The sequence below is a fragment of the Rattus rattus genome, chromosome 7, assembly GCF_011064425.1.
Source record: "Rattus rattus isolate New Zealand chromosome 7, Rrattus_CSIRO_v1, whole genome shotgun sequence".
In the NCBI taxonomy this organism is placed as follows: Eukaryota; Metazoa; Chordata; class Mammalia; order Rodentia; family Muridae; genus Rattus; species Rattus rattus.
In genome coordinates, this window is record NC_046160.1 from 9952622 (window position 1) to 9969309 (window position 16688).

General features: G+C 42.4%; 3 pseudogenes; 1 reads left to right on the forward strand and 2 right to left on the reverse strand.

The window, feature by feature from the left end:
• Positions 1–1540: 1540 nt before the first annotated feature.
• Positions 1541–1706, forward strand: LOC116906516 (annotated as a pseudogene).
• Positions 1707–8916: 7210 nt separating this feature from the next.
• Positions 8917–9870, reverse strand: LOC116905807 (annotated as a pseudogene).
• Positions 9871–15375: 5505 nt separating this feature from the next.
• On the reverse strand, positions 15376–16110 carry LOC116905808 (annotated as a pseudogene).
• Positions 16111–16688: the final 578 nt, after the last annotated feature.

A 16688-nucleotide genomic window follows, 5' to 3' on the forward strand; every position in this document is an offset into this window, starting at 1 on the left:
ATGCATGCCTGCCTGGGACAAGTTGGCACTGTCTTAGATAACCCACACAGCACCTGCCTCCTGGATCAGGCGTCTCTCAGGGGAGCCAGCAGGAAGCTTGCTGGCATTTATTTCCCTTTTCAGCTTTAGAATTTCTCTCCTCTGAAACACATCAAGCAACTGCCATGACAGATCTGGAAAATCACATCTAGAGATGAAGGATAAAAGGCAAATATCCGGAGTTCACATTCTCTTGCTCCTGGGGGGATCTCTGTCCAATTCTTTTTTTTTCTTTTATTTATTTTTTATTGGATATTTTAAATTTACATTTCTTTTTTTCTTCCATTTTTATTAACTTGGGTATTTCTTATTTACATTACAGATGCTATTCCCTTTCCCGGTTTCCAGTCCATCAGCCCCCTAACCCCTCCCCCTCCCATTCTATATGGGTGTTCCCCTCCCCTTCCTCCCCCCTTTACAGCAATCCTCTACACTGGGGATCCAGCCTTGGCAGGACCAGGGCTTCCCCTTCCACCGGTGCCCCAATAAGGCTATTCACTGCTACCTATGCAGTTGGAGCCCAGGGTTAGTCCATGTATAGTCTTTGGGTAGTGGTTTAGTCCCTGAAAGTCTGGCTGGTTGGCATTGTTGTTCTTATGGGGTCTCAAGCCCCTTCAACTCTTTCAGTCCTTTCAATTCCTCTACCGGGGGTCCTGTTCTCAGTTCAGTAGTTTGCTGCTAGTATTCGCCTCTGTATTTGACATATTCTGACTGTGTCTCTAAGGAGAGATCTATATCTGGTTCCTGTCAGCCTGCACTTCTTAGATTCATCGATCTTATATAGTTTTGGTGGCTGTATATATATGAGCCACATGTGGGGCAGGCTCTGAATGGCTGTTTCTTCAGTCTCTGTTCTAAACTTTGCCTCCCTATCCCCTCCTATGGGTAGTTTCCCTCCCCCCCTTTTAAGAAGGAGTGGGACCATCCACATTTTGGTCATCCTCCTTGAGTTTCATGTGGTCTGTGCATCTTGGGTAATTTGAGCATTTGGGCTAATATCCATTTATCAATGAGTGCATACCATATGTGATTGGGTTACCTCACTCAGGATTATGTTTTCTAGTTCATTCCATTTGCCTATGAATTTCATAAAGTCATTGTTTTTGATAGCTGAGTAGTACTCCATTGTATAGATGTACCACATTTTCTGTGTCCATTCCTCTGTTGAGGGACATCTGGGTTCTTTCCAGCTTCTGGCTATTATAAATAAGGCTGCTATGAACAAAGTGGAGCATGTGTCTTTGTTGTATGTTGGGGGATCTTTTGGGTATATGCCCAAGAGAGGTATAGCTGGGCCTCAGGTAGTACAATGTCCAATTTTCTGAGGAACCTCCAGACTGATTTCCAGAATGGTTGTACCAGTCTGCAATCCCACCAACGATGGAGGAATGTTCCTCTTTCTCCACATCCTCACCAGCATCTATTGTCACCTGAGTTTTTTATCTTAACCATTCTGACTGGTGTGAGGTGGAATCTCAGTGTTGTTTTGATTTGCATTTCCAGCTTTGCGCAGTGGCAGTATCGTAGCCAATGAGGTTTATCCGAGGCGTGATTATTGCTAATTGATTTGCATTTCCCTGATGACTAAAGATGTTGAACATTTCTTTAGGTGCTTCTCAGTCATTCGATATTTCTCAGCTGTGAATTCTTTGTTTAGCTCTGAACCCTATTTTTTAACAGGGTTATTTGTCTCCCTGCAGTCTAATTTCATGAATTCTTTGTATATTTTGGATATAAGCCCTCTATCAGTTGTAGGATTGGTAAATATCTTTTCCCAATCTGTTGATTGCCATTTTGTCCTAATGACAGTATCCTTTGCCTTACAGAAGCTTTGCAGTTTTATGAGATCCCATTTGTTGATTCTTGATCTTAGAGCATAAGCCATTGGTGTTATGTTCAGGAAATTTTCTCCAGTGTCCATGTGTTCAAGATTCTTTCCCACTTTTTCTTCTATTAGTTTGAGTGTATCTGGTTTGATGTGGAGGTCCTTGATCCACTTGGACTTAAGCTTTGTATAGGGTGATAAGCATGGATCGATCTGCATTCTTCTACATGTTGACCTCCAGTTGAACCAGCACCATTTGTTGAAAATGCTATCTTTTTTTCCACTGGATGGTTTTGGCTCCTTTGTCAAAAATCAAGTGACCCTAGGCGTGTGGGTTCATTTCTGGGTCTTCAATTATTCTACTCGTCTATCTGCCTGTCTAGGTACCAATACCATGCAGTGTTTACCACTATTGATCTGTAATATTGCTTGAGGTCAGGGATGGTGATTCCCCCAGAAGTCCTTTTATTGTTGAGGATAGTTTTAGCTACCTGGGTTGTTTTGTTATTCCAGATGAATTTGCCAATTGCTCCTTCTAACTCTATGAAGAATTGGATTGGAATTTTGATGGGGATTGCATTGAATCTGTAGATCGCTTTTTGTTAAAATGGTCATTTTTACTATATTAATCCTGCCAATCCCTGAACTTGGGGGATCTTTCCATCTTCTGAGATCTTCTTCAATTTCTTTTATCAGAGACTTGAAGTTCTTGTCATACAGATCTTTCATTTCTTTGGTTAAGGTCACACCTAGACATTTTATATTATTTGGGACTATTATGAAGGGTGTTGTTCCCCTAATTTCTTTCTCATCCTGTTTATCTTTTGTGTAGAGGAAGGCTACTGATTTGTTTGGGTTAATTTTATACCCAGCCACTTTATCAGGTTTAGTAGTTTCCTGGTGGAACTTTTGGGATCACTTTAATATACTATCATATCATCTGCAAATAGTGATATTTTGACTTCTTCCTTTCCAATTTGTATCCCTTTGACCTCCTTTTGTTTTCTGATTACTCTGGCTAGGACTTCGAGAACTATATTAAATAGATACGGAGAGAGTGGGTAGCCTTGTCTATTCCCTGATTTTAGTGGGATTGCTTCAAGTTTCTCTCCATTTAGTTTAATGTTAGCTACTGGTTTGCTGTATATGGCTTTTACTATGTTTAGGTATGGACCTTGAATTCCTGTTGTTTCCAGGACTTTTATCATGAAGGGGTGTTGAATTTTGTCAAATGCTTTCTTAGCATCTAATGAAATGATCATGTGGTTTTGTTCTTTCAGTTTGTTTATATAATGGATTACGTTGATGGTTTTCCATATATTAAACCATCCCTGCATCCCTGGAATGAAGCCTACTTGATCATGATGGATGATTGTTTTGATGTGTACTTGGATTTGGTTTGCAAGAATTTTATTGAGTATTTTTGTGTCGATATTCATAAGGGAAATTGGTCTGAAGATCTCTTTCTTTGTTGGGTCTTTGTGTGGTTTAAGTATAAGAGTAATTGTGGCTTCATAGAAGGAATTCGGTAGTGCTCCATCTGTTTCAATTTTGTGAAATAGTTTGGACAGTATTGGTATGAGGTCTTCTATGAAGGTCTGATAGAATTCCGCACTGAACCCATGGGGACCTGGGCTCTTTTTGGTTGGGAGACTTTTAATGACTGCTTCTATTTATTTAGGAGTTATGGCATTATTTAAATCATTTATCTGTTGCTGATTTATCTTTGGTACCTGGTATTTGTCTAGGAAATTGTTCATTTCCTGCAGATTTTCAAGTTTTGTTGAATATAGGCATTTGTAGTAGGATCTGCTGATTTTTTGAATTTCCTCTGATTCTGTTGTTATGTCTCCTTTTTCATTTCTGATTTTGTTCATTTGGACACACTCTCTGTGTCCTCTGGTTAATCTGGGTAAGGGTTTATCTATCTTGTTGATTTTCTCAAAGAACCAACTTTTGGTTCTGTTGATTCTTTATAGTCCTTTTTGTTTCTACTTGGTTGATTTTAACTCTGAGTTTGATTATTTCCTGCGTTCTGCTCCTCCTGGGTGTATTTGCTTCTTTTTGTTCTAGAGCTTTTAGGTGTGCAGTCAAGCTGCTGATGTATGCTCTCTCCTGTTTCGTTATACAGGCACCCAGAGCTATGAGTTTTCCTCTTAGCACAGCTTTCATTGTGTCCCATAAGTTTGGGTATGTTGTACCTTCATTTTCATTAAATTCTAAGAAGTCTTTAATTTCTTTCTTTATTTCTTCCTTGACCAAATTATCATTGAGTAGAGCATTTGGGCGTTCTTTCCTTATTGTTGTTAGTGAAGACCAGCCTTAGTCTGTGGTGGTCTGATAGGACGCATGGGATTATTTCTATCTTTCTGTATCTGTTGAGGCCTGTTTTATGACCTATTATATGGTCAATTTTGGAGAAGGTACCATGAGGTGGTGAGAAGAAGGTATATCCTTTTGATTTAGGAGGGAATGTTCTATAAAACCTGTTAAGTTCATTTGGTTCATAATGTCTGTTAATCTATGTCTCTGTTTAATTTCTGTTTCCATGATCTGTCCACTGATGAGAGTGAGGTGTTGAAATCTCCTACTATTATTGTGTGAGGTACAATGTGTGCTTTAAGCTTTAGTAAGGTTTCTTTTATGTATGAAGTTGCCCTTGTATTTGGAGCATAGATATTTAGGATTGAGAGTTCATCTTGGTGGGTTTTTCCTTTCATGAATATGAAGTGTCCTTCCTTATCTTTTTTGATGACTTTTGGTTGAAAGTAGATTTTATTCAATATTAGAGTGGCTACTCCAGCTTGCTTATTCAGACCATTTGATTGGAAAGTAGTTTTCCAGCTTTTTACTCTGAGGTAGTGTCTATCTTTGTCTCTGAGGTGTGTTTCCTGTAGGCAGCAAAATTCTGGGTCCTCTTTACATATTCAGCCCGTTAATCTGTGTCTTTTTATTGAGTAATTGAGTCCATTGGTGTTGAGAGATATTAAGGATAGTGCTTGTTGCTTTCTGTTATTTTTGTATTTGGAGGTGGCATCATGTTTGTGCGCTTCTCTTCTTTTGGTTTTGTTGCAAAAAGATTACTTTCTTGCTTTTTCTTGGGTGTAGCTTGCTTCCTTGTGTTGGGCTTTGCCATTATTATCCTTTGTAGGGCTGGATTTATAGAAAGATATTGTGTAAATTTAGTTTTGTCACTGAATATCTTGGTTTCTCCCTCAATATTATTTAATAGTTTTGCTGGATACAGTAACCTTGATTGGCTTTTGTGTTCTCTTAGGGTCTGTATGACATTGTCCAGGGTCTTCTGGCTTACATAGTCTCTGGTGAGAAGTCTGGTGTAATTCTGATAGGTCTGCCTTTATGTTACTTGACCTTTTTCCCTTATTGCTTTTAATATTCTTTCTTTTCTTTTGTGCATTTCGTGTTTTGACTATTATGTGATGGGAGGAGTTTCTTTTCTTTTCCAATCTATTTGGAGTTCTGTAGGCTTCTTGTATGTTTATGGGCATCTCTTTCTTTAGGTTAGGGAAGTTTTCTTCTATTATTTTTTGTAGATATTTACTGTCCCTTTAAGTTGGGGGTCTTCACTCTCTTCTATACCTATTATCCTTTGATCTTCTCATTGTGTCCTGGATTTCCTGTGTGTTTTGGGCTAGGAGCTTTTTCTGTTTTACATTATCTTTGACAGTTGTGTTGATGTTTTTTATGGTATATTCTGATGCTGAGATTCTCTCTTCTATCTCTTTTATTCTGTTGGTGATGCTCGAATCTCTTACTCCTGATATCTTCCCTAGGTTTTCTATCTCCAAGGTTGTCTTTCTTTGTGCTTTCTTTATTGTTTCTATTTCCATTTTTAACTCCTGGATAGTTTTGTTCATTTCCTTCTCCTGTTTGGTTGGTTTTTTCCAGTAGTTCTTTAAGGGATTTTTGTGTTTCCTCTTTAAGGGCTGCTAGTTGTTTACTTGTGTTGTCCTGTATTTCCTTAAGGGAGTAATTTATGACCTTCTTAAAGTTCTCCATCATCATAATAAAATGTGATTTTAAATCTAAATCTTTCTTTTCTGGTGTGTTTGGATATCCAGTGTTTGCTTTGGTGGGAGAATTAGGCTCTGATGATGCCAAGTAATCTTGGTTTCTGTTGCTTGGGTTCCTGTGCTTGTCTCTAGCCATCAGGTTGTCTCTGGTGTTAGCTTGTCTTGCTGTTTCTGATGGTGGCTTGACCCTTCTGTGGGCCTTTGTGTCAGGAGTGCTGTAGATCTGTTTTCCTGTTTTCTTTCAGCCAGTTATGGGAACAGAGTGTCCTGCTCTCAGGTGTGTAGTCATTCCTGTTGGCTGGCTTTCAGCTCTCCAGGTGGGCAGGACCCAGAAGGGTCCTGCTCTTACTTCTCCTAGGTCCCTCTGTACAGGGGGCACAGATGGCACAAGGAGTTTTCCTTTTGAGTCGGGAATGTGGGCTTAGAGTAGTCTCCTCTGGTTTCACAGGAGTGTCTGCCCCTCTGATGGTCACTACCCCCATGGGATTTGGGTGCAGGGAGCCATTTTACCAGTTCAGTTCAGATCTGAGTGCAGATCTGGACTGCGGGGCTCCTGCAGCTTGACTGCTCCTATATTCCTGTGTCCAGAGGCACTATGCAGTTTCCTCTTGGGCCAGGGGTGTGGTCAAAGGTGGGCAGAAGTGGCAGTCTGTCCTGCCCTGCAGTCTCAGGATTGCCCACACTTTTGGGTGTTCAGCTCTCTCTCCCATGGAGTTTGGGAGCAGGGAGCTGTGGTCTGGGATCAGAAAGGTTCAGGCCCCAGCTAGAAACCAGAAGTGCCCAGTCCCAGAGGAATTCTGCCTTTGTGTGTCCTGAGTCCACCAGGCAGGTCACTTGGAGCAGAAAAGTTGGTCTTACCTCTGTTATCAGGTGTGTAGTCACTCCTTGGGGCTGTCTTTCAGCTCTCTGTGAGAGCAGCAACCAGAAGGGTCCTCTTTTCAATTCTGACTGGAGAGGCTGTGAGGTGAAGAGTAGAAAGAAACCCTGGGATGAGGGTTGGTAGATCTGGACTCTGCTCTTAACAGGATGAGGAACAGTAGGAAAAGTAGTCTCTTTGGTCTTCATTCATTTATTTGTAAAATACCAAGAATGGGTATCATAAATGGTGTCCTTTGTCTTTCCAGACTAAAATAGTAAGATTTAGTAAGGTATAGTCATCAAAAACAAAGCTATAAGACTGAGTGTTGTTCATAGCTGCTGTTTTGTTGTGGAGTGGCCAAGGGAAATAGAGGTAAGTTGTTCGTTGGTGAGATGACATAGGACTGCACGGTTCTTATAGATTAGTGGCAAAAAGTTCTTTGTGACTAATGTATACCTTCTGTCATCTCACAGTCACCCAGTACAGCTGTGCCACTTACACACTGGCCGATGGTGTTTGAGAGCTGGGGTAAAAAATATTTTTTTTAAAAAACCAACATTTGGCTAGTCATTTTAATTTTCATCAGTCTAGTGGGAATAAAGTAATGTTCTATTGTGGTTTAAATTTTATTTCCCTTTTGTCTAATGATGTTGAATGTACTTTTTGGCCATTGTGGTGTAATTACTTAGAAGTGTCTACACATATTTTGTACATTTTTTTTTTTTTTAGAAAGAGGTCAAAGTCCCTGTATTTTTAATAATTTCTTGACATGGTAAAAGAATTTTACATTACAATTCAAGGAGGGAGGGGCAGAGGAACAATCAAACAAAAAGGAAAACTGAGAAACACATGGTGGGCGGGAAGGGGTTTGGCTGGAAGGGATCTGAGGGTGGATAGGTGTACTGCCCAATGAAAATGCGGTTGGTTTGTTACTGAGCACTACTCATGGGAAGAGAGCATCCCAACTCCTGCTCTATAGAATGCTGGGAGTGAAAGTGATGCACCCAGATGGAAAAATGACTGGGAATTGGAAGACGGAGAGGAGTAAAAGTCAAATAGACACTGAGAGTCACTGGCAGGCTAATTGCAGAGACCAACTCTCACTTAAAAAGCTGGGGGCTGGTGGGGTTAATACAAGCGCTGTAACAAGTGATATCTCTAGAAGATTCAAGAGGAGGCAACTCTTCTATGGGTTTGACCTTCGCAGCATATTTATACACACACGCGAACACACACACACACACACATATACACATGAGTTACTGCTTTCCCTGGAAGCACAATACTATAAATACGAGAAACATTTCCCAAAGCGAAAGCATAGTGAGGAGCAGCAGCCTCTGGGCCTCACAGCTGACCGCTCCCTAGCCAGCGCACACGCTAGCCCAGGAGAAGGGCAGGTGGGGGCCAGAGGACCGGCTTTTGCATAACACCAAAACGAACCTGAGTCGCAGAGGGAGGCCTCCATGAGCCTCTGCTGCTCGGCTCCTGTTCTCCTTCAACTTACCCTGGCACCAGCGGCTACATTATCAGGAGAGGGTGGGCCTGGGACTTTTGCCTGGGTGGATGACTGAGACAACTATCACCTGTATGTGACAGGGGCTTGAGGGGGTGTGGTACAAGAAGGAAGGTATGTTCTATAATGGAGCAGGAAGCATGTATACATGTCCCTATGCGTATGTACATGTGTCCACATGTGTATGTGAAAACCCCAGTTATAAAAACATCCAAGAAGCTGTAGGGATGTAGCTGAAGGCCTAAGGTTTCCCTCGTCATGGCCAGGCTCCAGGTGGGATGGATGCAGGAAAACCCTAAGGCTCACCAGGACAGACAGGAAGGACCAAAGTCCCACAGAAACAAGAGACAGTAGCCTTGTGACAAAAGAGATGTCCCTTCCACATCTACTCCCCTGTTCCTAAAAGACACCTAACACTTTCCCTATAGTTCCTCCAGCTTTTAACCAACTAATCATCAAAAGGAAGAAAACACAAAACCTAGAACGGGAAAGAGGGGGAGAAAAAACAAAACCCCACAATTCTTCTTGTGCCAGTATGCTGCACAAACCTGGAGTTCTCCAGAAATTAGGACAGGTTGGGTGGGGGTGTTGGGGAAGGAGAGAGAAGAGTTCCTGAGGCCTGAAAATAGAGGTAAACACGTCACAGAACTAGATGAGAGTTTCATTAGACTCTAACTAAAAACAGAGAGGTGTGATTACTATTTCCAGCCAGTTTCCCCATCACGATAGTCATATAACAAACCAAGGCAATGTCGGTCTTGAGCCAGACTCACAAAGTCCCCTAGCCCTGGCCCTGGCCTCAGTACAGTGTCTCTGCATTGCTGCATCAGGGCCGTTTGATCTTCTCAATGTTTTTCAGGATCATGTCATGGAGCGTGACATACTGATTCCTCAGCTCTGAGATGCTGAGGCGGAGGCTGATGTACTCTTTCTCATCGATCTCTGTGACAGTGTGGCGACAGTCCTCCACATGGGGGTATTTAGCTATTTTAGAAACCAATTTGGCTCTTGTAATATAATATCTAGAAATCTGGTTCAGATAAGATACAGCTTCACTCTCGGACAGTTCTTAGCTCTGCAACTGTTTCCTCCTGAATCGACACCCGTAAGTTGTTTCCATCTTCTATCCTGGGAATCAAGAGCTGAACCCACATTTTGACCATGTTACATTTCTCAATCAGCAACCGAATCTCAGGTTTTACTTTGTCAATAATATTCACAAGCTGCTGGTTGCTTTTCAATATCCTGTTGGGCATCACAAACACCTTGGTTCTCTTCACATTCATCCAACCTGCGCTTCTTGTAAGTGGGACCATCCAGTCCATCGTGGCTATTGGTGAGGAGAATGGGGTCAGGGACTGGGAGATTCATGTCTGAGTGGATTTGAGTTAGGTCATGGATATTTAGGATTGATTCCTTCAAAAAACTATCAAGTTCTAATAACATCTTTGAGAAAAAAATTGCCACCAAGTCTTCTGCCTCACTTGTGATCCGCTCCCTGAAAGAATCAACCTTGAGCTTCACTTCCTGATCCACCTTCAGCAACGAGGCCATGGCTGGGCCGGACCGCATCCGCTCCGTTGGGTGCCGGAGGTGCTGTGGGTTCTGGGGAGGGGACTGGAGGGGCCTGAGGAATCTCCGCTGCCCTCGGGACCCCCTCGCTGGCTTGCTCACCACTTGCTCGTTCCCTCCCTTCGTGTCGGCCGTCCACCCGCCCGCCTGCTGCCTGCTAGCTCTCTCGCTCGCCCTCCCGGCTTTTCCATATTTTGTACATTTTTAAACAGAGCCTTTCCTTTTTATCTTTTCATTGATGGTTTGTTTTAGTTATTTACATATGTTGGTCATAGACCTATTTTGGTCACATGTGTATGCTATAAGTAGCTACTTCCAATCAATATATATATATATATATTTTTTTTTTTGGTGGTGTCATTTGGTGAACAGGAAAATTTGATTTTGTTTCTTTCCTTTATGGTAGATGAGTTTCTCTTCTTCTTCTTCTTCTTCTTCTTCTTCTTCTTCTTCTTCTTCTTCTTCTTCTTCTTCTTCTTCTTCTTCTTCTTCTTCTCTCTTCTTCTTCCTTCTTCTTCTTCTTCTCTCTCTTCTTCTTCTTCTTCTCCTTCTTCTTCTTCTTCTTCTTCTTCTTCTTCTTCTTCTTCTTCTTCTTCTTCTTCTTCTTCTTCTTCTTCCTTCTTCTTCTTCTTCTTCTTCTTCTTCTTCTTCTTCTTCTTCTTCTTCTTCTTCTTCTTCTTCTTCTTCTTCTTCTTCTTCTTCTTCTTCTTCTTCTTCTTCTTCTTCTTCTTCTTCTTCTTCTTCTTCCTTTTCCTCTTCCTCTTCCTCTCCTCCTCCTCCTCCTCCTCCTCCTCCTCCTCCTCTCTCTCTCTCTCTCTCTCTCTCTCTCTCTCTCTCAGAAAAAGATTTATTTTAATTATTTTTTTTGTGTGCCTTCATAGGGGTGCTGGGAACTGAACCCAGATCCTCTGTACGAGCAGTAAGTGCTCCTAATCACTTGGTGCAGTAAAAAAAAACAAAACAAAACAACAAACAAACAAAAAATAAAAACAAACAAACAAAAAACAGTAGAACTGGTTTCTGCTCGTGCCCTGGTGGTCTCACTTTCTTGCTAGTTCCAGCTCTATCAGGCCATTGGATTAGTGCTAATTTATCTCAGATTAGTATCTCTCCTGGTGAACTCTCTGGTTCCAGCTACCTGGTAAAATCAGGACTCTAGAAGTCCGGCAGTGGCTGGCCTATCATGGCTCCCTGCCCACATTCCCAGCAACTGCCCCCTGGTAGTTAAAGTATAAATTCTCAACTACCCAGTGAAATCAAGACTCAACAAACTGTAACCCAACAATCATATTTACATGTTAAAATCTCAAGCCACAACACATCCACACAATAAACTTACAACCAATTGATAAGGATATAAACCACCCACCTAGATAAGATAAATTTGCCTACAGAAATCCATCGCAGATACCTTGGCAATTCAAGACCACCCGGATCTGGGTCATCTTTCTCCATCTCCATTTCGATCCCCCTCTTCCTCCTTCTCTCCCACCTTACAAAAGGTTTGTACCTGTCTTATAATTTTACTGTCCAATCATGGCCTTGACTTAATTTCTCTGCCTTCACCTCAACCTACAATCACTGAACCATCTTTGCAGCCCCCAAAAGTCAGGAGTCTTGAGCCTCTCTCAAGAAGTCGTCACTAACTTGAAGTCATCACGATATTTCTCTAAATGTTTTTCTACAAGTGTTTGCTTTTTCAATTGTTTTCAGGTCTTTGAGGTTTGTTTGGATTAAAGTGCATTTATTCTATTTTCTGTATCTGTGTTCTCCAGTAACATTTGTTAAATGACAGCCTGCTTAGTGAAATACATTTGTTGAAATAAATTAGTTTGTGGCTTCTGTTAGCAAGAAAGACTTCTGGATACTTCAAATTGCATTTATATAATTCCTACTTCTTACTTCCTCTTCTCCTGCATTGCCCCTACCCCAACATACCTTGGTGTGTGTGTGTCTGTGTGTGCCTGTATCTGGCTTATGTGGCACATGCACCATGGGCTGTTACAGGTGCATTCTTCGTTTTGCCAACTCTTGTTAAGTCAGTCAAATTCCACTGGGAAACAGTTTCGAGGTGGAGGAAACTAAGGTGCCTTTCTCAAAAGGAGTGCCTATAGTGGTGCAGACTCGGGAACTAATAGGGTGCATGATTTCAGGCTCAAGAGTCTTGGGGCTATCACTCCAAGGGGACGAGGTGGTTATAGAAGCCTGAAGAGATCAGCTTTAGGGGGAGGGAGATTTATGACTGACCACAGCTGTGGCACTTGCTAGAAGTGTGCATCCGCCTTATTGACCCAGTAATGGAAATATTTAAAGCCAGAACTTGATTTTCTATTCTTTTTGGTATCCAATTGGAGTCTCTCAGCCAATGGATTTAGCCAGATACGGGAATACAGCAATGTTGTCTACATGGAAAGCAGTATAAAGATGGGTGAAAACTGGAGTTGAAAGGGCAAAGGGGAGGTCACCAGCGTGTGGCATCTCTCAAACCCTTCTGTAGAGGGAGGGAATCATGCTCAGAACACTCACCATCTGCTAGGCTCTGTACTAGACCCTTTACATGCACTGTTGCTGTGACACAGCTTTCCTTGTCCTGTGTCTCAGAGGAAGAGACACACTGACTTACCCCAGGCCAGAAGTGACACTTGCAGGTCTGCCCTGGTTAACTCCAAAGTCGCTGCTTTGAATATGAAGCGGTAGTGACTGTTGCGGTTTATGTTCTGCCTGCTTCCCAGGGAGGCTCTGTGGCTAGCAGATCAATAGACTTCCATAGATGAGCAGTGATCTCCTGAAACAGAATAAAAGGACAGGGCGGATGTGACAAGCTAAAAGACGTGGTCTTTGGACCAGAGAATAGGTGATGTTAATGGCGATCTGCTCACAAAGGTGCTGGGGACCAGGACAGCTTCTATCAAAAGGTTCTTAAGGTTCTTTACATTAAAAAGTGTATATTTTTAACTTAAGCATTTTACAATAATGAATACTGCATGAACTTACTCCTCCATCAGAGTGGATTAGCGCTCCCTTATCTCTGTATCCCCAGCAAGCTGTCTCCTGTCTTTCTGCCGCTAGCAATTCTAAGCGGGTGAGATACATCACTGAGAGTTTGATTTGAATTTCTCTGCTACTTAGTGCAACCTTTCTCAACATTCTTACCCGACATCTGGTGACTCTTAGGGGTCCTTAGAGTCACATGCCAGCATCGCTGCCCTACTTGTGACAAAGTGCATTTTAATTACTGGCTTATGGGCTTCAGCGAGACTGCATTGGGAGCTGTGAAGAATCCGTCCGTGACACCAAAATCAACATTGGTGGTTGTGGAGGATTTTGGTCACAAGGAAGATGAGTAGAAATCATGTGGACCTTGCATGGGTCACGAGGAGTACTGCAATGTGATATCCAACCTCACCGTTCTCAAAGGTCAAGAAACAAGTCATATCTTTATTGCACAGAGAGCAAAATAATGGAATTCAAGAAACATGTATTTAATAAATGCCAGGCAGTGCAATGTCCTGCAGTGAGAGGGGTGGAAGCTGGAGCCCCCAGAGCCTCTTCTCCTTCCATTCTCCCAAGCCTTAGGTCTTCCCTGTGTGTGTGATTCTTTGTTTCCACCAGATGGTGTTGAGGTGGAGCAGACAAGAGGAACTCAAGGCATTTCTGATCCTTAAATGTGTTAATCAGAAAGAAACTCCCAGAACCATGGAGTTAGGACAGAGCAGACTCCACCGGGTTCAGTCTTATCTAGCTTGAGAGACAGCTGGTCATCTGACCCTGTCTAACATCCTAGACATGGAATGCTCAAGACTCTATGGGGCCCAAATGTGGTCTTTTAGTAGCAATGGAGTAGTAGTAGCAGAAATCCCAATTGCTGAGTGCTAAATGTCCAACAGTCACCGTGTACACAACATTGCTGCCATTCCTATAGCACAGTGCTGAAGCACACCATCTTATATGATTCTCAGAATGTCGTTGGAATAGATGGATGCCACCCTGTCAGTCCCTGCTGTGTGTGTGTCCATGTGACTGTGTTCATTTGAGTATAGACTTTCATGTATGATATTCAATATTTCTCCATTCCCCTTGTTCACCAGGGGAGGCCCAACACACAGTGCAGAGGATTCGGTGGGGGACAATATGGTTATCTTGGGCAGGGCCATCTTTAGTGTCTTTGGTAGTTTGTTTGGCATTCTCTTGAAATTACCTGTCTAGATAATAAGCTGGGAAGTTAGTATATTACTAAAAATTAATATTTTTCTTTAATTGACATTCATCTAGACATTATTTCCATTGTATGTATGTATGTATGTATATATGTGTGTATGTGTGTATGTATGTATATATGTATGTATGTGTATATGTATGTGTGTATATGTATGTATGTGTGCATATTGTGTGTAAATGTATGTGTGTGTATGTAGTATATATGTATGTATGTGTATATGTGTAATGTATGTGTGTGTATATGTGCATGTGTGTATATGTATGTATGTGTATGTATATATATGTATGTGTGTGTATATATGCAAGTATATGTATGTGTATGTATGTATGTATGTATGTATATATGTATGTATGTATGTATATGCATTAAGTTTTTTTGCAGCAGGTTATTTTTTCCCACTCAATAGCATACTACACAAATCTCTGCCAATTTCTTTAATCTAAATCTACCTTTAACAATTCATAAAACACTGAATCCCTGAAGTACCCTAAAACATTCAGCCATTTCCATATCTTTGGTTATGTTCTTTGCTTCTAGACTTTTTTTTTTTTTTTTTTTGGTTCTTTTTTTCGGAGCTGGGGATCGAACCCAGGGCCTTGCACTTCCTAGGCAAGTGCTCTACCACTGAGCTAAATCCCCAACCCGCTTCTAGACTTTTTAAAAATCGTTTTTTTTTTCTTTGTCTTCAGGAACAATACCAGTGTTTAGAAGCCTAGTGTGGGGTGATGCTCTTGAAAGGCTGAGGGAAGAGGATTAATTTCGAAAGTGGCCACTAGATGGCGAAATTGCCCCACTGTGTTAGTAAAACCACACAACTGCATTTACAAGAGGCAGTGGGATTGACCGCTTGGTAAGGAGCCCTATTCAGTGGCTCATGTGGAAGGGACTTTGGGAGTTAACTGGTTCATTTTGAATTTTTATTGTCATTTTTTTGTTTTGATTTGGGAACTTTAATATTTGTGACAAAGTCCTTTGAGTAATGTCCCTTTTCTGCCATTCTTGTCGGTCTGTGGCTAGCACGCTTTATAGCATAACTCACTCGCTAATCTTTAGGATGAAACCTATTCTGTCCCAAAGACCAGCAGCATCAGAAGCCAGGGCCATCTGTGCAGAGCACAGGAATGCCTCTCATCAGAAGCCACCAGGCTTCGATGGTTGCCACACAGAGCCTGGTCCTTTGTGTGGACAGTGTGGTACCCTACATGACTGTACATGTTGGGCCAGAGGGAGAGGAACCGCGGCACCCCATGGTTCTCTCTTCAAGCCTGACCAGAGCTCTGTGATAGTCTCAATGTTCAGCTGTAGGTACTGTCATGCCTCGTGGGGTATCTCTGGGAAGAAAAGCCCTCTGCATCATTGTATAGTGTCTTCAGGGGAGACCATGGCTATGGGCAACTATCAGGGGTCTGTATAGATCTCAATGTCATTCCCGCAAGGACTGATCTCATTCCCAAAGAAGTGGATGGTGTAGAAGTTGTCCTCATCCAGGCCGAGGCTATAAGGGCTTATCCTAGCCCTTGGGGAAGACATCGAAGCTTACCATGCCTCCTCCGGCGAACCTCTGCCCGATATTCTCCTTGTTCTGTTTGTAGAACTCAATCCTCTCCAACAGAGTGCAGCTGTGGCAGGTGGGCGAGATGGTCAGCATGCCATTTCGGAACTCAAGGAAGGTTCCACCCTTTTTGGGCTGTCCGAGCAGAGCCTTGCAATGGAAACTGATCACGTTCTGTATGAGCTCCTCCCCCGCGCACGGTCCTCCATCAGCAGCTTGGAGAGTAGCCATCCAGGTTTGTACTGCACTGTCCTATTCTGAGAAAACTCACAATCAGACTTCGCAATGACTTTATCCCCATCACCCAGCTGCCTAGCGATTTTTCAATAGTCAGTCCGAGCCAGCGGCCACACCAATCTGTATCCCACTTTGCAGCTCCTGCAGGAGGGCTGGTACCTCAGGGTCATTTTTTTTCTAGTGAGCTGGCTTGAGGGGTCTGCAAATAGGCAGAGGATGAACTCTTCCCTTCGTGCTCCCTTAATAGTGACAGCCATGGCTGCAGCTCCCACACCAAGTGCTGTTGCCACCTGTATTATATGTTAATTGCACATGTGATACATAAATTCATTCTAACAGGAAAGGGTTTGCTCTACCCACTCCCCTCCCCCTTCTCAGTGCTTGTCCCTGACCCCAGAGAGAACCAGGCTTGAATACTTTGGGGAATTGCTGTATAATTCTTTCTACATGACATGATCTCATCCATCATTTCTGTCTTTCAAAGATTTATTTATTTATATTTATGTGTCTAGGTCTGCTTGCATGAGTTCATGTGTTGCACATGTATGCAAGATGCCTCAAGAGGCCAGAGGATGTCCTCCCCTGAGACTGGAGTTACAGAGACTTGTAAGCCATCCGCTGTGGGTGCGGGGAACTGAACCCTGGTTATCTAGAAGAACTTCAAGTGTTCTCAATTGCTGAGCCATATCTCTAGCCTCCATCCATCCTTTCTTCACAAGCATTCCTGGCACCTTCCATTTTGTAAGTGAAGACAGCACAGGGGCAGCACTGTTGTAAGTGCAATGCTGACCCTGCTCTGGGGTTTGCCCAGACTAGAGTTTTAAAAGTTGACTTG